The sequence below is a fragment of the Lactuca virosa genome, chromosome 8 (assembly GCF_052849685.1).
Source record: "Lactuca virosa cultivar CGN04683 chromosome 8, Lactuca_virosa_CGN04683_v6, whole genome shotgun sequence".
NCBI lineage: Eukaryota > Viridiplantae > Streptophyta > Magnoliopsida > Asterales > Asteraceae > Lactuca > Lactuca virosa.
This window is the reverse complement of record NC_136433.1, coordinates 364494847-364520728: the sequence shown is the minus strand read 5'-3', so window position 1 is coordinate 364520728 and position 25882 is coordinate 364494847. Positions and strand designations below refer to the sequence as shown.

The following is a 25882-nucleotide window of genomic DNA, read 5'->3' as shown; positions in this document are numbered from 1 at the left end:
AAATCCACTTGAACTTGAAGGTTCGCTTTCCAAGGTTTTAGCAGCTTCGTTGATTACCTTATTCAGATTATCTACGTCGTTGTCAGCCGCTTTCGCTTAAGAGAGAATAGCAGTCTCTCGTTCATCAAAGAGCTTCACATATTCTTCAAATAAGTTGGAAATGGGAATTGAGACTTGACCAGTTTGAGGAAAGATTTCATCCATTGGTTCTTTGCTTGATGTGAGTTTCTTCACGTAGTTATCATCAAACGACACGTAATATGTTTCTTCGATTTTCTTTGAGCATTTGTTTAGAACCCTGTATGCTTTTGAAGTAATCGAATACCCAAGAAAAATTCCTTCGTCTGCCTTTACATCAAGCTTGTTTCGGTTCTCTTTAGAATTGAAGATAAAGCATCTTGAACCGAACACATGGAAAAACTTGACGTTAGGCTTGCAATCGTTTAGAATTTCATAAGGAGTTATTGCGAAGCGCTTGTTGTGGAAAGATCGGTTCTGGGTGTAGCAAGAAGCGGCAATAGCATCAGCCCAGAAATACAGGGGCAACGAAGCGAAGCTGAGCATGGTTCGGGATGCTTCACACAATGAGCAGTTTCGCCTTTCAACGACCCCATTTTGTTGTAGAGTATAGGGAGCAGAGAAATTGTGAGACACTCCCTTTTCAGCAAGAAATTCTTCAAACACTTGGTTTTTGAATTCCAACCCATTGTCGCTGCGAATGTTTGTAACCACCTTTCGCAGTTGAAGCTCTACTTGCTTTATGAAGACTTTAAGCTTAGGTGTTGCTTCTGATTTCTGTTTAAGAAAGAAAACCCAGGTGAACCGAGAAAAATCATCTACTATGACAAATATATATTTGTTACCACCGATGCTTTCAATAGTCGAAGGTCCACACAGATCAATATGTAGGAGCTCAAGCGGTTCAATGATCTTTTTGTTAACACGAGTTGAATGAATTTTCCTGCTTTGCTTTCCCATTTCACATACAGCACACAGATGTTCCTTGTCAAACTTGAGAAGTGGAAGTCCTCGCACATGATCACCAAGAACTACCTTATTGATGTCTTTCAAGTTGAGGTGCAAGAGCCTTCGGTGCCATAGCCAAGTTTCGTTAGTATGTGCTTTCGTTAGTAGGCATACAGATGGCTTCCCTCCTATTGGGTTAAGGTTCAATGGATACATTTCTCCTTTTCTTTGAGATTTTAGCAGAACATTCTTGGTCTTCTTTTCTATTATTTTTGACCCTTCATCATCGAACGAAACCTTCAGTCCTGTTCCCACCACCAGTTGCGAGACACTAATGAGATTATGTTGTAAGCCTTCTATATATGCCACCTTTCTGATCGAGAAATCTCCATTTGTGATCATTCCATATCCTTTTATTGTGCCAAAAGAATTGTTTCCATACTTGACACATCCACCATCCTTCAGAGCCCGAAACTCCCTTAGCTCTTCCCTTCTCCCTGTCATGTGACGTGAGCAGCCACTGTCAATATACCAATCATCATCGAACTGCTCGTCACGAATAACCTTCTTGATCAATTGGTCGCATTCGTTGATCTGCTCGCCAACAGGTTTGGTAGCGAAGCATCTGTCTTCTCGCTCCCTTGCTTCATCACAACTCCCATCAGTAGTATAGCCTCTCATCTGTGACACTCCGACGGTCACCATCAAGAACTTCCCTACACCTTCAGTTTGCTTCTTTCGCCACAAAAGCTCTGCCATGTGTGGGCTTATGAACTTCTTCGTCCTCAGAGTCTGTAGACCAGACTTCCACACCACCAAACTCATCGTCCACGAGATTTTCCTGCACAATTAAAGCATTCACAGTGTTGTTAGCAGCTTTCTTCTTCTTTATTTCTTCTAGCTTTCGCAGGTAGTAGGCTTCATCATCTTCATTCTTGTTCTTTTCTGACATCTTTCTCAAGACACAATCTTTGGCAAAGTGATTTTTGCCTTTACAGAAGTGACAATCAAATCCAGAGTCACCAACAAGCTTACTATCCTTCTTCGGTTCTTCATGCTGAGGAGAGTTCTCCAGTTCCTCCTTTGCTTTATCCGAACTGTAGCTTCCTTGCCAGTTTCGGTTCTTGGATATAGGAAACTTTCTACGCACGAACTTCTTTGGATTAGAGACCATCAAAGCATATTCTTCATTGGTTAGATCAAATTCTGACAGATCTAAATGTTCTTCTTCAGCCACGTTCTTTCCTTTTGATATGAGAGCTAAAGATCCCATGCTTGAAACCACATTCGTTTCTTTGGTCACTGCACTTTCGTGTGATTTTAGAATCCCCACTAGCTTTGGCAAAGAGTAAGTTTTGAATTGTTCAAGAGCTTTTACTGTAGACACCATTGCCATCCATTCGGTTCTTAGGCCATTCATGAATGTGACCTTTTGCTCAATTACCTTCCTTTCTATGCCATGCTTTATCATTTTGCTGAGAAGATGATTGAAACGATCAAAGGCTTGGATGAGCTTCTCTTCTGGTTTTTATTTGAAGTCTCCAAACTCTGAAAGAAGCAAAGTTTGGATAGAATGATCAGGATTCTCATCGGTGGAATATAACTCCTTCAATCTGACCCATATCTCTTTTGCCGTCGTGCATGAACTGACCAAACTAAATGTGTCAGATTGTAGGGCGAATCTGATCATTCTTAGTGCTTTAATGTTGCTCACTAGCTTGTCCTTTTCATCTTCAGGAAAATCCTTTACATCAACCACGAGTTGGTTGTACTCCTGTTGCGTCTTGATTGTTCTGTTTGTGCCAGAGTGAACAAATGGACCTATAGTAATCGCTTCCCAGATTAAGTATCCATTATCTTCTAAACCAATCACGTAGTCTTCAAAGTGATGCGTCCAAACTTCATAATCTTGAGTATATATGATAGGAATCCTGGTGGTTGATCTGATATTGTTGGAGATGTTGATTGGGTTCGTTTGTGAATCGTCAAGAGACATGATGATTTTTGTTTTGAAACATGTTCAAGATCAGACTAGTAAACAAAGTTAGGGTATGATCGAAGTCTAAGAACTGCGTCAATGAAGAATGACGGTTCTAGCAGAAAACGATAATAGCGGAAAACCCTAAAATCTTCTTCAACAGAAGAGATGAGTACGGATTACACAGTCTCCCGCTTTGATACTAATTGATTAGTCGAAAACTCTTTTGATCGATTAGATCTTTAACAGGTAAATCAATAAGAATAACAAATACTAGAACACTCAATGAATCAATCTGTATGTCGAATGATTAAAATATAGTCACACCTCAGAAGAGCTCGATTAAGAACTTCCTCTGTAGAGGTATGCTAGGGTTATAGTACAATTAATGAGATAATAATCAAAGCGTTAATGACAAGGATGCATGCATGAACCTTATATACTAAACCCTAGAAAGATAAACACGGTTTGACAAGCCCAAACCGAGTGTACATAATGGACCGAACTACTAAGGCCCAATGGCGCAACACTTTAAACCCAACAAATTACTACTTCCCTATCACTAAACTTGTACACATTATGTTATAAACTCAATTCACTTTCTTTTGCATCGATGGGAGTCTAGTGGTTAAGGACCAAAATTCCAAAAAGCATATCTGATGTTTAAATATTGGAACAGCCAAAATATTGCTACAGCTACAAGATTACCTTATTATTTGTTAATTTAGGATCTTGGTTTTCTTCTTGTGATTGAATTCAAAATATTGCAGGATTCATAAAAATGGTTCTGAAGTCGTGTTGTGGAGGAGGAGGTCCATATAATTACAATCCCTTGGCGCAATGTGAATATGAATTTGCGACTACGTGTGATGATCCCAATATCTATGCTTACTGGCATGGAATACACTTTACAGAAGCAGCATACCTAATACTTTTCAAAAGTTTATTTCAAGGCCCATATACTACACCCCAATTTAATTTGTTGTGTCCTTCGTCAACAATCAATGTTGGAGTTGGGTTATCGGGTTCACAAATGCAACAGAGACCTCTTAGAACTGGAGCCGAAAAGGGAGATGTGCATTTGCTAGAAAAAATGCAATATATAGTTAAAATAAATAATGAGGACATGGAATCTACAGTCCACAGTTAGTGGAAACGTGAAGGGGTGCAATTAATGTATTATAAGGAATAAATGGTTATGGAGTTCAATGGTCATTGCATCATTAATTGAGAAATAATAAATTATTTTAAGGGTACATTTGGATTGCTAGATTCTTTTTGTGGGATATGGAATCTGTCAAACCATTTGGAGTTAGATGGATTTAGACTTACAAAGACTCAAATGGTATTGTGTGTTTGTATAATATTTTGAACATAATTAAAATTCATTATGTTTACAATATTGTTTGGTTTGTAAAAGATTTTGAATGTATTTATGCCATGGTTCTAAAGGACTCTTCATGATGCTACTACTACAAAATAACATTTAATGTCACGCATTGTGTGTCATAAAACCCACAGACAACATGCAAATGTGTGTCAAGGAAGACCCTGTCATAAAGGAAGACGACACGCATTTACATGTCGTAACCTTACGACATGCATTTACGATGTGTTTAGATAACACAAAATGCATATCAAGGAAGCCCCTGTCATAAAGGAAGAGGACACACATTTGCGTGTCGTAACCTTATGACACCCATTTACGACACACATTGTGTGTCATAATTTTAAATGTTTTAAAAATATATATATTTTAAAAATATATATATATTTTTTATAGATTTAGTAATTTTCAAATTAAATAACAATTAATGTCTCATAACACAACATAAAATACATTATATAATAAAAAAAATCTTTTTCTTACAATAAATGTAGCAACATCATTCATCTAATCTACTTTGTGTTTCATACAAAAAATCGATTTCATACAATAAATGTATCATCAAAAGAAACCATTTCCTTAAAAACCTAGGAAGAGCATAAGATAATAAACCGGGCTTATGTATCTAATCTTTAAATAAGTGAAACTTTCTTGACACATTTTTAGCAGCTTCCATGGCTTCTTCCTTTTCCTTTATTAGCAGCTTTCATCTTCAGTAGCACAACTAACGATTGAAATGAAGAATGGAACTCTTGTATATCTGCAAAAAAACATGAAAAAACAACAAGGATTTAAAGTTTATATATAACAAGAACATATTGAATGCAGAAAATAACAAGAGCTAATAGGAAAGTCATTTTCTATTCCCTTGTCAGTATGTGATGATTGGGGTCGTTGATTGCATCAATTAAGCATCTACTTATGATGAAAGTAGATACCATATTCACAAAAGAGTTGCCTTTATGCAACAACAATATCAATATCATAACCTTGAAAGATCGCATGTAATTTTAGTGTAGATTATAAAATAACTATCCAAGAAAAGCTATCAACTTTGGTACCTTCTTTATGTGAATGTTAGTAGTCATGTAAGCTGCATTGTATGGCAATTTTTTTATCAGGGAGTGTGAATAAATATTCATAATACATATCCAAGATGTTAGCCAAGCATACCTGAAAATAAAACTAAGTTATATCTTGCATTTATCCCAAAATAAATATACATAAAACAAAGGAAGAACTAGAAAATCCCTTTTGTTGCTTTCAAGGGCAGAAATGGAAATCACTTCTGCAAGCTTGGATATGGCTTGTACATCTGAGGAACCGAAGGTGAAGGAAGTATGGACCTGGCTATAGGAAAAGGACTGTTATACCCTTCTGTCTAGATACATGTTTGGATTAAGAGTAAGCTAAAAGAGAAGGGTGTTTAACCTCTCTTGGGTTTGCAAAATCTTTAAGATTTATTGTTGTTCCAGGTGTAAACCAGACAAAATATTAAAAAATTTGGGTCAATAGTATTCCAATAGTGACAGAGAGCTAAAAATAGGTAAATTATATTAAAGTGTTTAAGTCGGTTCACAAAATAATAATAAGATAATAGATGACAAGTTTTCATGATGAAAGAAAAAGAATCATAAGTAACCTGGTTAACAGATGTTGAGCTACCTCTCATGTTTTGAGGTGAGATCTCAGAGCAAGAATCTAGTGAACCCATATCAAAACACCTTTTCTTTACCGCTTCTGTAACTTGATTCACATCATTCTGATCATTTTCTTGGTAGGGTTGTTGCTCTTGCTGCTAAAGAACTTGTAAGTTGTGCTTGGAGTGTGTTAAGGACAAAAATATAGTAGGAGTTCATTAAACATATTTAACAAATTAAGACAAGGTTATGAAATGTGCTTCCATGTCTACTCGCTTCTCAATTAATTCCAGATAGATATCAGTGGTAGATAAGACAGGGATATGAAATGGTTTTATTACATCTTTCAACCGAAACCTAAAGTTATACTTTTCTTGATTGATAAAATCTTGATCCACTACATTCAAATTTCATTGATAAATTTCACACTTGATTATATTTTAACAAATCCTCTTTGGAAACACCATTGTTGCCAACAGTGGCTTGTACCCTACGAGGCTGAGTTTGTTTTCTTCTACCCATCACACCAGACACATTACTTGCAAACATGCATTGGATTGAGGAGAAATTATGGACTTCTCATGGAAGAAAGGTAGAAGCTTTCTCTAGGGTTCATCTACCAACTTTGAATCTGATTTAAATAGAGTACAACCGTAGGTAAGTAACAAGTTTGATACCAAATACTCTGAATATGACCTCATTCATCACAAATGAAATAGATCAAAATCACAACAGATTAATTAAAGCCATCAGATGAAGTTTTGTACTACATTATGAAGCTCATAATAACTTCATATTCAATTCTTTACAGCCTAGCCCGTTTGATGATTCAATTCAAAAAGAAATAACTACATTGAGTTTTCTTGTCAAACTCAAAGAAGGTACTTTACAAATGCAAAACTTACAAAAATTTGGTACTAACCATAAACTTCAATATAATTGGTATGCTTCGCTAAATAATATAAAAACACGCTGGACATCAAATGTAAAAAATTAACTTAATAACCCTGTAGCATTTTGAATAAGCTTTTCATGGAAAGTTCAAGAAACTTCGTGATCAACTTCTAACAGCTTAACTCCTACTGTCCTACATGACTTGTCAACATCTATCCATAACTAACATCATGATGATAGTCATAGTGAATTGCCCAAGAGCAAAAGTGAAAATGGGGATTAAAAAAGAAATTATCCATGTGTAGCTAAGTGAACAACAACAAGAATTCATCTGATCTGCTACTATGCTATTCAGACTCGTATATTCAAGAAAAGGGAAGCAAAAGAGTCGAATTTTAAAATATAAAGACATGGTTTTCGATTGATTGTGCAAGATTCAGGAGGAGAGGAAAAAAGATACAAAAACAGATTCTACTTTGTTCAGAGAGATGTGTGGTGTAAAAGATATATAAATACATAGTAGAATCGTGTCAAATTTGAATCCAAAACTGAACAAAAATAATTAAGGTTTTCATTAAACCACACAATACTGGTCGCTTAAGGCTAAAACATTAGAAAATAGGTATAATTACTACCTTTCCCTGAAACTTCCTCGAAGTTGAAATGGGGATCGATGACCAAATCAGGGTCAAAATAGCACCATCAATGAAGCTGTACTGGAGATGTTGATTCGAGCCATAAATATCATACTAAAAGGGTAGGGTTTATCGATTAACAATGTTATACTGTGAGGTGAATGTGAACGGGAATAATGTGAGGGAAAAAACATTTTCAGCGTAATACAGAAAAGGAAGAGTGTTATACTAGAAGATGGTCAGAGATACTTGGTGGTGCGAGATCGGAGGTTTGGTGGTGGTGCGATGATGGTGTGGGAGAAAGGAAGAGTGGCCACTGGAACGTTTACGGGTACTCGAAAGAGAGAAAGAAAAGAGTGATTGTGATATTAGGGATTTTTGAGTATTTTAGTGAGAGAAAGAGAGAAAATCAGAGAGAGAAGAGAGGAGGTAGAAAGATGGAGAGAAGGTAGACAGCTTTTCAAATTTTTTGGGATTTTATTTTCCCCTGTTAGCTACTAAAAATGAAGATGCACGCGCCTCATTAAAATATATATATATATATATATATATATATATATATATATATATATATATATATATATATATATATATAGCTGCCCTCCGTTTTTTTTGTTTTTCTTTACACTAATTTTAGGACACGCAAAAATATGTGTCCTAAATCCTTCAAATTTTGGAAGAGCTGACATTATTTTTAGGGCACACACTACTGCGTATCATAAAATAACGCGTGTCATTAAAGGGTATTTTTCTAGTAGTGTGCGTTATCGCTACAAGGCTTATACTTGAAGTCACGCCTTGGAAACATGTCGCCTTAAGTCATATATGTATATAAAATGAATCATAATAGAATGTATATATATATATATATATATATATATATATATATATATATATATATATATATATATAAACCTATTAATTATATACAAACCTGCCGGTTTTAGTCATATCTTAACAACATTCATGACTGGCCACGACCAATAAAGCTTGAGGGTTGAAATTTCCTCCACGACAAGCCTCACGTTATTTAGAATCTTCATTTATGGTAGACATAAATGAACTTTATTTTTTTCCTAAAAAATAGTTCTTATTTATGTAACCTATAAAATATATTTCAACTTTGTTATGGAGAACATAGATGATCATGCAGAAGCTTTTGTGGATAAGTGGGAGTGTTAGGATACATATTTGTATAGATCTGATAATGAAAAATTATTACATTATAGTTATAGTTTATCTACTCATTGTAGATAGTCATTCTTATCTAAGTAAGTGTAAATAAATAAACTAGACAAGCTAATCTGTCAGAGTTTAATAATCCATAAGCATTATACGCGGATTTCAAATTCTTGCAACATAAAAGAGACAAAAGGCTACTATAGAGCCGATAGTTTATTTTCAACGTCAAATCTTTCATCCTCACACGGGGTGAGAGTTCTTCCGGCCACATTGAACACCTGGAGATATATACATTTTGAAAATACGTCAACAATAATGTTGGTGAGCTTTATAGGTTTTCTTTTGACTCCAAAAAATTTTATAATTCAAAATAATTTTTCCAAAGACCGGTAAATTATGACGCATATTTTATTATTCAAACACTTTTTAACGACAAGGATTAGTCATTCTCATAACATTTTTTATTATTTGGATCTTGTCCGTTTACGAATAGTTATGTCGCAAAGAGAGGTAGATAACATCCTATACGCTCGAACACTTTCAACCCCAAATTGGGAGAATTGACTCTTCCTAGACCTATACTTCTTCGAGTATAAGTCTTCAATATAATAATTTGCCTATAACCGACACTATACATCGCTCCTCCACAAGCCACACATGCACAATATAATAACAATGGATTGACGGTTATAGAGTGGGTTTCAATTCTAGGATATAATCCTTATGAAAGAAATCACGCCCACATAAAACTTTCTCTTTCACCCCTTTTCGATATATTCCTCCCACAAACACACACGGGATACACAATCCACAAAAATCCATGACAACAATTCTTCGACCCATAAAATCCGTCGCCACCGATGATCACCAATGCGAATCTTAAATTATTGAGGTTTTTAAAGTTTAGTGATTTTAGTTAAATATTGAATTTAACTTAAAGATCAAAATAATGAAGCAGTAGTAACTCGAGTAGTTTCAATCTACAATCCGATAGGAAGGACGTTCCGTTAGCGTAGTCTAATAACTCATATGTGTCGGAGTGATGTCGGTTGACCGTTTGTCGGCTTGATTCATTAATATTGTATATTTAATATTTACCTAATGTTGGAAATATATTGTTTTCGTTTGTAAGTAAACTTTGTCTTAAAAATACATACACATTATTGATCGATGATATTTTTGTATCATACCATAGTATATAATTATTTTTGGTTTATTTTCATACTGTAGATACACTAAATAAAATTTATTTTTATAATTTTGTTTAATACTTTCTTATTAACCTTCAAAAAAAATAAGCTTAATTCGCTAATATACACAAGTCATGTGATTATATGTAATGCGCGTGTTTCTAGGCTAGGCATTAATGATGATGTAATAGTCCAGGTCAACCTTTGTAATTTGTTTTGAAATAATAAGATGTATTATGTGATTATTATGTGTTTTATGCTTAATTATAATAATTTAATGAATTAAGGATAAAAATAAGCGTCGAAAATAAAAACTAGATGAACCCAATATCCATAAAGAAAGTTGTAGTGGTTGAAATAGGGATTTCGGAGATATTAAGAATACCGAAATTCGAGTTATAACGAAGAAGTTATGACATGTCGAAGTTTCGCGACAGAACCGGCACGACGCTATGTGACGTAAAAAGTGAATTTACGATAAAGTGCTTTTTAGCATTAGTGATCTAAACAAAAGTCGTAGTATACTTTAAACCGAGAGCTTGCATCAAAATAATGTCCAAATCTGACTTCGTATGAGGAAGTTTTGAATTTTAGGGGTGAAATTGGTACGGTACCAATTCGTTTTTCTTTAAACCGTGTACCGTACAATTATAATTGGTATAAAAAAATTGTTACCGGTACCATACCAAGTATACTTGGTACCAATATATTTGGCTACCAACAAGTTTGGTTGGCACAAATTTGTAATGGTATATACCGACTTCTTTTAATAGGCTATTGTAAGATCTTAAAATAAGCAAATAGATCGGGTAGTTTAGACGTTTAGTAAAGAAATTAGTTATATAGTTCTTTTAATTTGAAAAAGAATTCTATTGAAAGTAACACTAAAGTAATGTTTTAATTTTGTTCTTTAACATGGTAATGACTATTGACTAATGCGACCAAATAACTTATATAACGTTTTTAAAAATGTAAACACTAAAAACAATTAACAAATGAAATTTACGATTTCGTTTATATATATATATATATATATATATATATATATATATATATATATATATATATATATATATATATATATATATATATATATATATATATAATGAATTGGTTGGTACGGTATTACCTTGGTATTCAAACTTTTGTACCATTACCGTACCAAGATTGTTTGATTGGTATGGTACTACCAACCAAACATGTTGGCTACCAAATATATTGGCTACCAACTTTCTTGCTTCGGTTGGTAGCATGTTGATTGGTTTTTCGTGGTACAATTTTGACAGCCCAAATGAATTTTCTAAGATTTGGCATAGTAGTATGCAGCCCGAAACTCGAAGTTTAGATCGAGTGATTTTTAGCTGACACGGCCTAAACGAGAATCGAAGATCTTGTTGATAGTAGTTCAACAGTAAAAAGACAGACGAAAACGGATGTCGGATGAAGAAGTTATGAATTTTTAACGGAATTTTCTTGTCCAAGCCTATTAAAAATATAACTTTAAAAATAAATTCAAAATTAGCCAACGGAGTCTAAACGAAAGTTGTAGAGCACGTTCTCATCTACGCGCGGATTTAAAGAACGTTAATAAAGGAGCTCGTATGCGAAAGTTACGAATTTTTGAAGTTTGAAAATTCGGAGTACGCCCAGCGTACTCGTGTTCACGGTCCTAGATTGGCCACATAGCCCTACTCTTTCGCATGATGGAGACGTGTCGTAGCTTTGACGCGTCCGGTGTGATCTCTTTCTAGGCCCAACGTACTCGGTGTACGCCCAACGTACTGACTGAAGAAGGAGTACGCCCAGCGTACTCTAAAGTTACGCCCAACGTAACTCGAGTAATCAGCCCCTATAAATAGTGAACGATGCCAGCCGAATTGATGTTAAATTTTTTATCCTTTCACCCCTATACTTTCTTCTATATTGCAAAAATTACCCCCAAGCCTATTATATTATCCTAGCATCATAAGCAAGTCCCGGAAAGCCCGAAGATCCCGAGAAAAAGAGTTTTCGAGCCGAAACTCTGTCCGCATGAAGCCCGATTTTTGGGAACACATCCCGGTTTTATCGGAAATGAGTGTTTTAAGAAACAAAGTGCTGCCCGATTATCGTTAAATCGAGTGAGTGTATAGTCACTTTCATCTTACACATAGATATAAAGTATTTTCTATAAAATATGTGTTATGTGTAATTATATTGTTTGTTTATTTGAGATGAGTGTTGAATAGATGTTTTATACAAGTTTTAAATTGTATATGTATTTTTATCTACAAATATGTTGGGTAAAACATGGGTAGATGAAATAGTTGATGTGTGTTAAAATGATGAGAGACCTCGATGTTATTGTTGTTATTGATGATGTTGTAGTCATCTAGCGGAGTATAGATGACGACCACGGACCTTTCTAGACAGTCCAGTGGAACGCTAGCAGGTTCGCAACCTATAGGTGTTGGTGAACTATATGTTCATTGGTGTACTCCATCCCCCTCATGGTTGCCTTAAGGACATGTATGGCTGAGGAATCCTCTTAGCAGTAGTGTCCATCCCGATGATGATCCTTAGGCTAGGTCCCTTGTGATAGGTGTTTAGGGACGTAAAGTGAGGATAACGGGAACGGGTAATCAAGGTTATTGTTTGGCTGATGAAATTAATAAATTTAATGTTAGTTGATGAAATTAATAAATTTATTATTATTTGTGGTTTGAAAACCCTATATGCTCACCAGGCTCCCAAGCCTGACCCACTCAGCTTTTTATATTACAGGTAGTGGGCCCAGAGCATAGTTTAGATGATGAAGAGGGATTTTTGGATTATAGGCCAGTAGTTGTAAATAATTGTTGTAAGGCTTATGATGTATTGTTTATGCTTTTGGTCTGTATCGGAACATGACATCCCGAGGTTTTGATATATAATGAAAATACATATTTCTTTAAGAAATGTTTTGCTAAATTTTTATCATGTTTTGTTTTGGGGACAAATTCCACGACATCTTTTAAAAGAGTACTCTGATTTTATTTTAAAAACATAAATTAAATCGGTCTTTTCTGGCCGAGAAATTTGGGGATGTCATAGTTGGTATCAGAGCATTAGTTTAAGCGAACTAGGAATTTGTAGGATTTTTAGACTTAAACTTAGAATACTAAGTGATGATCGTGAGATAAGTGTCTACCCTATTTTACACACGAGCACTAGTATATTTTAGGAAAGATGTATAAAATGCTTTTATGTACTAAATGTTATATGTTTGTCATATATGCCATTATTTGTTCGGATCTATGATCTGTTTCCGACCGGATCTGGAAACCTTATGTGTTCAGGATTCTAAGCGTATGACTACGATATTAGAACTAGCATGTAACGTTTCGGAGTGATAAGGAGAATTTAAAAATCTATCGTGAATAAAGATCTAAATTCGCCTTATTTGGTATATAGATTATAATGGCAAGAACCCGAAGTGGAGCTGGAAATGAAAATAGAAAGCAGAAACCTCAACCCCAAGTGATGGAACAGGTTCCTAGAGAAGAAGCTGCACCAGAACCGATCACAATGGCTGGAGTACAAGCCATGATTCAGGCTATGATGGCTGAACAAAGGGAAGAAATGAGGCAACTATTGCTGAAAAACATGAATGAACGGTCAATGCTTGTTGAATAACCTGAATTAAATGACGATCAATTAGAGGAAGGAAATTACAGTAGATCTGTTGGTCAAACTGAACCACTTATGGTTAGGAGGAATAACCAAGAGGATGGAGTGGAGAGAAATGGATGCAAGTACAAAGACTTTATGACTTGCAAGCCATCAACTTTCACTAGAAAAGAAGATCCCGTCAGAGTAATGGATTGGATCTCGGAAATGGAATTAGCTTTCATGACATGTGGTTGCCAGGGCAAGTTACAAACCACATTTGCAGTGCGTCAGTTCCGACGTGGCGCTGTTCGCTGGTGGAACACTCTGGGGAAGACCCTATGCCCTAATAAGCCACTGCAACTGACTTGGGCAAAATTCTTGGTACAATTTAAGCGCAAGTATTGCTCGGCCCAAAATCTGCTTGAGCTAGAGAACCAAATTCTGACACTGAAGAAGGGAAGTATGACCATTGATGAATACACCAATAACTTCACAGACAAAATGGAGTTTGCTTTGCGTATTGTCCCAGATGAGCTGACGAAAATTGACAGGTACGCAAAGGGACTTCCATGGGAGTATGCGGTGCTAGTAGGTCATGCACTTACTTTGGAGGCAGCTATCTGGGCTGCCAAGTCTGTTGAAGATATGATTAAGGGGAGAGCCGCCAGCAAGGTTGAAGTTGGCGAAAAGAGAAAGTTTGAAGGAACTTCAGGTTCCAACAAGAAGAACAAGTTCTCGAAGTCTGGTTTGAGGAAATTCGGAGGAGGAGACGAAGCTAAATAGTGTGATAAATGTAAAAAAGAAACATGTTGGGAAGTGTAGCGAGGAAGTCACTTGTTACAAATATGGAAAGCCTGGGCATTATGCCAATGAATGCACCTTTGTTAAGAAAGTCTGTTATGGGTGCAACGAAGAAGGGCACATTTTGAGGGACTTCACGAAGAAGAAAGAGGCAGCGAAGCCCAATCTCCTACCAAAGGCAAAAGCCAGAGCTTTCCAAATGACACTAGAAGCCGCAAAGGATACAGTGGATGTCGCTTCAGGTACCTTTCTTGTAAATGGATTGCCTGCCAATTTATTGTTTGATTCCGGAGCGAATTACTCTTTTATATCACATAAATTTGGTGAAAGACTAGCATTGCCTATAGAAAAGGTTGATGATGCCCTAATTATAGAAGTTGATGGTGGAAAATTCATACCTGTTAGCGATTGTATTACGAATATCGTCATCGACCTGAGCAGAAACGAATTCCCTGAGAAGCTGTTACCCATTGAGTTGAATGGTTTTGACATCGTTCTAGGAATGGATTGGCGTAGCGCCAATGATGCCGAAATATTGTGCAAGAAAAAGATAGTAAGGGTAAACCCGCCTGGAAAAGAGTCGTTTATGGTATACGGAGATAAGCGCAGAGTAAATTCTGGAATCATTTCCCTAATGAAAGCCAAAAAATGTTTATCTAAAGGATGCACCTCATACTTGGCATTTGTGATCGATGCTAAGAAGGAGAAAAAGGATATGCAAAGTATACCAGTGGTATGTGAATATCCGGAAGTTTTTCCCGAAAATCTTCCTGGATTGCCCCCTGATAGACAAGTGGTGTTTAGAATAGACTTGTTACCAGGAACAACACCGATTGCAAAAGCCCCATATCGATTAGCACCGACAGAGATAAAGGAGCTTATGACGCAACTTCAGGAGTTGTTGGACAACGATTTCATTAGACCTAGTTCATCGCCCTGGGGACCTCCGGTGTTATTTGTGAAGAAGAAAGATGGGAGCATGAGAATGTGCATAGATTACAGAGAGCTGAACAAGGCAACAATAAAGAACAAGTACCCGTTGCCAAGGATTGATGCACTGTTCGATCAGCTGCAAGGTTCAAGCTATTTCTCGTAGATCGATATTAGGTCATGATATCATCAGCTAAAGGTAAGAGAGCAGGATATTAATAAGACTGCGTTCAGAACAAGATATGGACACTATGAGTTTTTGGTTATGTCGTTTGGACTAACCAATGCTCCAACAACATTCATGGATTTGATGAATAGGGTTTGTAAACCATTTCTCGATAAATCCGTGATAGTGTTCATAGATGATATTTTGATTTATTCAAAAAGCAAGCAGGAGCATGACAAGCATCTGCGTGAAGTGCTAGAAGTTCTGAAAAAGGAGAAGTTGTATGCAAAGTTCTCCAAATGTATTTTTTGATTCAAGAAGTCCAATTTTTGGGTCATGTGGTTAATCAAGAAGGGATTATGGTTAACCCAGCTAAGATTGAAGCTATAACAAAGTGGGAACAACCAAAGAGTCCTACGGAGATTCGAAGCTTTCTAGGATTAGCAGGATATTATCGAAGATTTATCCAAGGCTTTTTCTTCGATAGCTGCTCCATTGACAGCTTTGACCCACAAGAGAGCTACTTATCCTTGGAGTGAGAAGCATAAGGAAGAATTCAATAAGCTAAAGAAGAAATTATGTGAAGCACCGATTCTTTCTCTACCCAATGGAGTTGAAGACTTCGCAGTGTATAGCGATGCGTCGGGTGTCGGGTTGTGATGTGTTCTAACTCAAAGAGAAAATGTGATAACATATGCATCTCGATAATTAAAAGAGCATGAAAAGAACTACCCCACTCATGATCTGGAGTTGGCAGCGGTAGTATTTGCCCTAAAGATATGGAGGCATTACCTCTATGGCACAAAATGCAAACTTATCACTGATCATAAGAGTCTTCAATATCTCTTTAATCAGAAGGAATTGAACATGAGGCAACGATGCTGGCTAGAGTTACTGAAGGACTACGACTGTGAGATACTTTACCACCCTGGTAAAGCAAATGTTGTCGCTGATGCTCTCAGTCGGAAAGTAACCCTTGAAAAGAAAAGGCCAAGAGCGTTGAGAATTGAAGTTGTCTCGACAATTGTGGAAAGTATAAAGAAAGCTCAAGAGGAAGCTTCAGAGAAAAATGACCGAAAGGAAGAACGTTTGGGCAAAACGTTAGTGTTCGGTACAAACAACCAAGGGTTGAAGGTATTCCAAGATAGGATTTGGGTACCTAATATGGGAGGAATAAGAGATCTTCTGATGGAGGAAGCTCACAAGACCATGTACTCGATTCATCCCGGCAACACAAAGATGTATAGGGATCTGAAACCCTATTACTGGTGGCCGACGATGAAGCTCGATGTTGCAAAGTATGTGGCCGAATGTGTGACATGTGCGAGGGTTAAGGCACAACATCAGAAACCATATGGGAGTTTAGAACCTTTACCTGTATCCATGGGTAAATGGGAAGACATCACCATGGATTTTGTGAGTAAACTGCCCAGAACGAAAAGCGGTCACGATATGATTTGGGTGGTCGTTGATCGATTCACAAAAAGTGCACATTTCATCGCAGGCAATGAGAAGTGGTCTATGGAAAAGCTTGCAAAGGTTTACGTGAAAGAGATAGTGAAAGCACATGGTGTTCCCCTGACGATTGTGTCAGATCGTGATAGTCGTTTCACATCGAGATATTGGAGAAGTCTACAAGAGGAAATGGGTACGAAATTGTGTCTAAGTACAGCTTACCATCCGCAAACCGATGGTCAGAGTGAACGAACAATTCAAACATTGGAGGATATGTTGAGAGCATGTACCCTGGAATTCCAAGGTAACTGGGATGAACATTTACCTCTAGTAGAATTTTCCTACAATAATAGTTTCCACTCGAGCATCAAGATGACACCTTATCAAGCTTTGTATGTACAAAAGTGTCGAACGCCATCGTGTTGGCTTGAAGCTGGGGAAAAGCAGTTTATGGGACCTGAGATAGTTCATTAGACTGCTGAAAATCTGAAAGTGATTAGGGAAAGGATGTTAGCAGCTCATGATCGTTAATAGAGCTATGCTGACAAGAAAAGACAACCGATAACATTCGAAGTTGGAGATTCGGTTTTACTTAAAGTCTCACCGTGGATAGGACTTATAAGATTTGGTAAAAGGGGAAAATTGAGTCCAAGGTTTATTGGACCGTTTAAAGTTCTTCAGAGGATTGGGAACCAAGCTTACAAGCTAGAATTACCAAAAGAACTAGATGGTATTCATAACACTTTACATGTGTGTTATTTGAGGAAGTTCATGGGAGATGTTCCCGATATAATTCCAATTTCTGAATTAAGGTTGGATGAAAGCAAGAGGTTAATTGAAGAACCGGAGGCAATCGTTGACCGTATGACTAAGAAGTTACGACACAAGATGGTCGATTTAGTGCTTGTGTGATGGAAACATTCGAATGGGCCAAATCTCACCTGGGAAACGGAGAGTGACATGATGAGTCGCTATCCGCATTTGTTTGCTGATATGTGATTCCGAGGACGGAATCATCCTAAGGAGCAGAGAATTGTAACGCCCGTGTTTCTAGGCTAGGCATTAACGATGATGTAATAGTCTAGGTCAACCTTTGTAATTTGTTTTGAAATAATAAGATGTATTATTTGATTATTATGTGTTTTATGCTTAATTATTATAATTTAATGAATTAAGGATAAAAATAAGCATCGAAAATGAAAGTTAGATGAACCCAATATCTATAAAGAAAGTTGTAGTGGTTGAAATAAGGATTCTAGAGATATTAAGAATACCGAAATTTGAGTTATAACGAAGAAGTTATGACCTGTCGAAGTTTCGCGACACAACCGGCACGACACTATGTGACGTAAGAAGTGAATTTACGATAAAATGCTTTTTAGCATTAGTGATCTAAACAAAAGTCGTAATATACGTTAAACTGAGAGCGTGCATAAAAAGAATGTCCAAATCTGACTTCGTATGAGGAAGTTATGAATTTTCTAAGATTTTGCATAGTAGTATGCAGCCCGAAACTCGAATTTTAGATTGAATAATTTTTAGCCAAAACAACCTAAACGAAAATTGAAGATCTTGTTGATAGTAGTTCAACGGTAAAAAGACAGACGAAAACGGATGTTGGATGAAGAAGTTATGAATTTTCTACGGACTTTTCCTGTCCCGGCCTGTTAAAAATAAATTCAAAATTAGCCGACGGAGTCTAAATAAAAGTTGTCGAGCACGGTCTCACTTATGCGTGGATATAAAGAACGTAAAAAACGGAGCTCGATTATCGTTAAATCAAGTGAGTGTATAGTCACTTTCATCTTACACATAGATATAAAGTATTTTCTATAAAATACGTGCTATGTGTAATTATATTGTTTGTTTATTTGAGATGGGTGTTGAATAGATGTTTTATAGAAGTTTTAAACTGTATATGTATTTTTATCTACAAATATGTTGGTTAAACATGGGTAGATGAAATAGTTGATGTGTGTTAAAATGATGAGAGGCCTCGATGTTGTTGTTGTTATTGATGTTGTAGTCATCTAGCGGAGAATAGATAACGACCACAGACCTTTCTAGACAGTCTAGTGGAACGCTTGTAGGTTCGCAACCTGTAGGTGTTGGTGAACTATATGTTCATTGGTGTACTCCATCCCCCTCATGGTTGCCTTAAGGACATGTATGGATGAGGAATCCCCTTAGCAGTAGTGTCTATCCTGATGATGATCCTTAGGCTATGTCCCTTGTGATAGGTGTTTACGGACGTAAAGTGAGGATGACGGGAACGGGTAATCAGGGTTATTGTTGGATGATGAAATTAATAAATTTATTGTTGGTTGATGAAATTAACAAATTTATTATTATTTGTGGGTTGAAAACCCTATATGCTCACCAGACTCCCAAGCCTGACACACTCATCTTTTTATATTACAGGTAGTGGACTCAGAGCATAGTTTGGATGATGAAGAGAGATTTTTGGATTATAGGCCAGTAGTTGTAAATAACTGTTTTAAGGCTTATGATGTACTGTTTATGCTTTTGGTCTGTATCGGAACATTACATCCCGAGGTTTTGATATATAATGAAAATACATATTTCTTTAAGAAATGTTTTGATAAATTTCTATCATGTTTTGTTTTGAGGACAAATTCTGCAACATCTTTTAAAAGATTACTCTGATTTTATTTTAAAAGAATAAATTAAATCGGTATTTTCTGGCCGAGAAATTTGGGGATGTCACATTATACACATCATATTAATGAAGATGACAAGTTAAAAATGTTTATCTATCCGAATTTCGACGTAGTTTCTTAACGATACTTTTATTTGTTCCGACAAATACAATAACACTAATTTCATCAACTTACTCTTATCTAACATTGCTATTTTCACAAGTGCTTGCAAATATGTCTAACATTTTATAAAACTCTTATGTTTGTCAATTACTAACCGCAACATTTTTAACAAACATTATTTGTAAAAATAGTATTTAAAATAAACATAGACGTTTATAATTTTTGTATGTAGCATCAATTTTGCATGCATGTAGCATATAAACTTTTTAACCATCAATTTATATCAAAATACTCAAGTATGTATCTCCCCCAAAACGAATAAAAATGTAAAACGGGGCCATAAAGACTTACAATTAGTGCGTGATTCTCGAGTTTAGATGGAAGATTCATTGAGGTTCTTGCTTTGTTCAAGACTCGGTATCTTCACCAAACAATAAACGAATCTGGATTTAGATTATTGAACTTCAAAAAGGTGTTCAAAACAGCAAGTTTTCAGATTTTTAAGGTGAACTAAACTCACCAAAACAGCTACTGGGGCTGTCGACAGAAATGGGGTGGCTTTCTCGCCCCATTTCTTCTTGTTTTCGCAGCAACACTTGAGGGGGATAATTGGGGAGAAAAACAAACAACTTCAGGGGTATAATTGGCACGTTTGTTGGCTGTAACAGGTGGCTGCTCCTTTTTGCCTCCCAAAATCACAGCAGAAAACACCTCCGATGGAGGTGTTCTTGATGAACTTCGGATACGAGAGACAAAGTAGAGAGGAAAGATGGTTGAGGCTAAACTTTTCTGGGTTAAAGGTCTCTAATAGTGCCCTTTTTATACTCTCTTAAAATCTATCAACTTACCTCTAGCATGTACCTTTGGCCATATTTAGAAGCAACACTTTTCTTTTGTAGATGTTTAGAGCCTTAGACTTTTAATCATTTTTGTACTCTGAATCCAAAATTTTTGGAGTGCAAGAAGAGAGAAAAGAAGAAGAACGTGGGGGGGGGGGGGGTGTAGGGTGTAGTGAAAGGACCCCTTTCTATACTTTCATATTTCTGAAAGACCCAAACTTTCATACTTGACAATATAGTTACTCCAAAACATGCAACATGCATATTTATAAAATAGTATTTTACATTGATATAGTGATTACAAAGGATTGGATACAAACCGACTATGTTTTAAGATTTTACATAACTACCCAGGATATTGTAAATCTATACAAACCTAAACCAAAATACAAAAATACTATTTCAACTATTCTAAGTCTTCCAACTATACTTGGTGCTTATTGTCTGCATTATGTTAAAACATTGGGAGGGGTAAGCGATAACGCTTAGTGAGTTCAATAATAGATACAATATAACGTTATGCCACCAATATGGCAGAAGCAAATAGGAGCAAGGAACAACAAAGACATAATGCGAAAATTTTTCCATATCAATCACTGAGACGTAACAATTTTCTTACTTGATATACAATCAATAAAGCTTTGGCCCAAATGGCACAGAAGACATACAACTTCGGATTAACATTTTGGTAGATTTCAGGTTTTCACGCCCTGTCTAACCATCTGCCAATGCCATAGAATAGAGTCATTCACTTACTAGGGGACATGCTCTACATGGCCAGAGGCTACATACCAGTGCCACTGTGAATCTGAGTTCTTAAACTGATCACCTGGTCAAAGGTATAGCTTTGCTATCATAAATAGCAGAAATAAAAATAACACGGGAAAATACTCAGGAATATTATTCTACCGAAGCCAAAGTGATGCCTATGTCATACACTTCATGGTCAACGGTTCATACCAATACCCAAGTGATGCCTATGTCATACACTTCAAGTCAGAGGAACAGCCTTGCTATAAAAATAGCGGATACAACAACTCGAGATGATAACATGGAAAAGCACATAACACATATAACACATAACATACAATTGTTTCTACATATTAAACTCACCTTGAATTAACAGGGGTCAAAATAATGATTTGTGCAGCATTTCGGCTCTAAATATGACTTTCGTCGTTGAAACCGGGCCCTGCGAGGGTTGGGCTTCGAAACCGAAAAGATAAATTTTCCGGGTCTTCGGGTACTTCGGGGCGTGTTTCGGGCGTTGGAAATAATCCCGGGGATTCGGGGATGTCAAAATAATAACAATATTGAAAAGGGGTGAAAAAGTGGCAAAAATCAATTTTTACTCGGCAAGGCTCGCATGCACTATTTATATTGTGCGAGCCGAATTCTTCAGATCCGAGAAGTAGCGAGTCAGCAGCAGCGAGGGAGTGACATGCGTCGGACACGTTGCAGGCCTCGGACGCGACACCTGTGCGAGCTCGGATGCGACACGGAGCGAGGAGGAGTCGGACGCGCATTGGACCAAAGCTCTGGGCGAATCAGAAGGCGACGTGTCAGCAGCTGGGTCTTCGGCTCGGACACGTGGCGCGATGACTCACCGAAATCGGCCTTATCCTTGCGAGATTTCTCGGAAATTGTGCCCCGACCTTCTAAAATCCGTAACTTTTGCATACAGGCTCCGTTTTTGACGTTCTTTATATGCACGCGTAGAGAAAATTATGCTCTACAACTTTCATTTAGACTTCGTCGGAAAATTTTGAATTTATTTTTATATTATTATTTTTAACAGACCGGGACTGGTAAATCCGTTAAAAATTCATAACTTCTTCATCCGACGTCCGTTTTCGTCAGACTTTTTACCGTTTTACTGCTAATGACGAGACCTTCGATTCTCGTTTAGGTTGTGTCGGCTAAAAATCACTCGATCTAAAATTCGAGGTTTTAGCTGTCTACTGCTAAGCTGAAACTTAGAAAAATCATAACTTTCTCATACGAAGTCAGATTTTGGCGTTCTTTTTATCGAACTTCTCGGTTTAACGAATACTACGACTTTCATTTAGATCACTAAGGCTAAAAAGTAGTTTATAAAAAACTCACTTTACGTCATTCGGCACCATGCCGGTTTTATCGCGAATCTTCGACTGGTCATAACTTCTTCGTTATAACTCGGATTTCGACAAGGTTTTCGCCTACATGTTTCTAACGAGATTATCTACAACTTTCACTAATAAAATTTTACTTATTTCAAATTTTATATTTTCGCTAAATTTCACTATTTGGCTTTTAATTGGAATCTCATAAGACTTCCAATATTTTATGAGTGATTCTAAACATAGTTTTACTTCATTTCTAATAAAAACTATCTGTTAGAACTCAACACTCAATTTCTCATAATATTTCATAATATTATTAACTTTTTAATTTACATAACACGATTTCAAAACGTGTATGTTACATGTAGGAGGCTCCAAGTACTTGCACTTTGAATTAATACTTGGAAACAACCTTCTTAAATGAATGTACTTATACACTTAATGGGATAATGGAATGTACTTAAACACACTACCCAATATCAAACATAATTGAACACGACATATTCCGTGATTCTAAGTTTGTCCCTAAACTAGATTACGATGCCTATAACCAACTTCTAATATCATTCTATTCTTGGGTGACACTAACCTGTCTTTAGTGTATATATATTCCATACGAAGTATTAGGTATTATTATTCATTTGTCTTCTCAACAACGCAACTTATAATATTATTCTATAGTATTATCTATTTATCTGAACACAAAATAGAACCATATCTGGTTCACACATAGTACAATATACATATATACATATATCTTAACATATAATCCATGTAATAAGCGTATAATTCACATACAACTTTCAAAAAATATTTAATACTTCAATTAATACTTGTATTAAATCATGTTCATGAAAGCGACTATGCACTCACTTAATAAAATGGGAGACTGATGATTTCAGAAGCGATTCGCTTCGCACTTCCAAAGAGACCTAAATGTATAAAGCACTAAGCCTTAGTCTAGTTTATAATCCTGGCGACTATAATAATTATAGTCTAGATTCCTCGATAATCCTAATGTTTACATCAAGATTTATCAAGTAAGGAATAAATAGATAGGATCATAACGAAGGTAGGGTCCGTTTAGTATACAAAATATACTGTTTGGAAATCCCACTTTAAACATCTCTCTAAATCCATCTTAGACATCACTCCTGTAAGTAGATCAATCAGTATAATCACATGGAATCACTAATAAATCTTAATTATAGGTTCATAATAATGACTATGACCATAATTAAAAGTTACACTTAAATAAAATAGGTGTTGCTTAACTTACAGAGTAATCTAGTGAAAACCAGGGATTTATGCAAGCATAACTCTGATCCGGGAGCTTCTATTCAGCGACTATTTGACATCGCACGTCTTTGCCAAAGGGTCTGTAAACTTGGGAGTAAGAGGGACTAAAAGTTAGAAGGAGTTCCAGAGAGAATCTGGAAGAATGGTTTGAGGAAAGAGCTAATTTTGGAGGTTTTTATCGGAAATGTTGGAGTGCATGCCGCGAGAATTTTGGTTTTCATAGAAAATTCATAACTTACTCGTACGAGATCCGTTGTCGATGGGTCTTATATCCATGCGTAGCTATCGACAAGGTCTATAACGGTCATTTAGACTCCGTCGACTACTTTTCAATTTATTTTTAAAGTTATATTTTTAACAGGCTTAGACTGTTAGAGTCTGTTAAAACTCATAACTTTCTCCTCCGACGTCCATTCTCGACTGTATTTATATTGTCGGACTCTTATTAACGAGATATTTGATTCTCATGTAGATTGTTGCGGCTAAAAATCAACCAATCTAAAAGTCGAGATCAATGTTGCACACTGTTATGCTGGAACTTAGAAAAATCATAACTTCTTCTCACGAAGTCAGATTTGGACGTTCTATGTATGCACTCTCTTGGTTTTACGACTGCTACGACCTTTGTTTATGTTATTTAGGATAATAAGAAACCTATCTCTCATTCACTATTTACAATATACTGAATGATTATGAAACTTTCGGAAGTCTATAACTTCCACATACGAAGTCGGATTTGGGTCTGTGTTATATGTACGAGATTCATATCACAACTCCTACATTTTCCATCAAGATTATTTGTACTAAATAATCCTATATCGAGAATTCTATTTTATATTTTATCGATAAATTACTAAAATTGATTTATAATACATAGTGCGCATTGCGCACGAGTAATAAGATTCCTAATTAAGGATTTAAATTATGATTATTGTTTATTTTGTCTAGCCCAAAGATGCGGGTGTTACAATTGTCTCCCTTTTAGGATGATTACATCCTGAAATCATCAGCAAAAGGCGCTGAATAACAATTCCCAAGCCGTCTCTCAATGCTCAAGCAAGGAGTTTTAGTAGTACTTGTTACCTCATAGTACTATCTCAGCTGATTCATTTGCGCTAATCATAAAATAATATTTTCGGTTCCTTTGTGACAACTTAACAGCCTACTGACCTAAATTCATTAATACCTTTACTTAAGTTACTTCCTATATCTATTATTCTTTCTTGAAGGATAATAGGGTCCTTGAACTTAACCGTTACGTGCCCCCTTTTTGAGTTTCGATTTTGCCAGTCCACATTGTTTTCATGTTATCACTAACATAAGTATTTATAAGAAGACATGAGAAGTTACTCATATCCATATATCTCAAGTTATTCTTAATAACGAGTCTACAAAAACTGTTGGGTCAAAAATATGGTTTATACTTTGCTTTTCTAGGAAAATGTATGTTTATGTCTAGGACCGTAAACAGCTCGGTGTTTACGGCCGTAAACTGGTTTACGGCCGTAAACCCTGTTTACGGCCCAATGAGTGTTTACGGCCGTAAACCCATTTACGACCTTAAACCCATTCACGGCCCATGTTCACCAAGCCCATATTCCATTGTACATATATAGGTGTTAGGGGTGAGGAGTAGGATTTGATGAACGTGAGAAGAGAGAAACTAAAGAGAAGAAGAGAGCATTTTGTGTGTGTGAGTGTGTGTCAATCTCATGTAAAGAATCATCATTCTATTCATTAATACATTGAGATTCACATTATTCTTCTTCTCCTTCTCTTCTATTTTGATCTGACATCATCCGTTTGATTGGGATTCCGCACCATCAATTGGATCTGAGTGATACACAAGCATATTTGGGGACTTACAATTGGTATCAGAGCAAGGATTGTATCAGTCAATTTTGTCAGATCTGGAGCTTATTTTATCTTATTTTCGAAATATTTTTGCGTTTTTGGATAGATCTCTGAAAATTAAGGGGGGTTTCTTCTTTGCATTTTTCATAAA

At 36.2% G+C, this 25882-nt stretch overlaps 1 pseudogene across 1 annotated transcript in view; it reads left to right on the top strand.

The window, feature by feature from the left end:
• Window positions 1-4346, top strand: part of LOC145133029 (GDSL esterase/lipase At1g28580-like) — a 108120-nt pseudogene extending 103774 nt beyond the window's left edge. The window contains exon 7 of the transcript XR_013718361.1: window positions 3715-4346. The product of XR_013718361.1 is annotated as a GDSL esterase/lipase At1g28580-like (transcript). The remainder of the gene's footprint in view (window positions 1-3714) is intronic.
• The last annotated feature ends 21536 nt before the right edge of the window (window positions 4347-25882 follow it).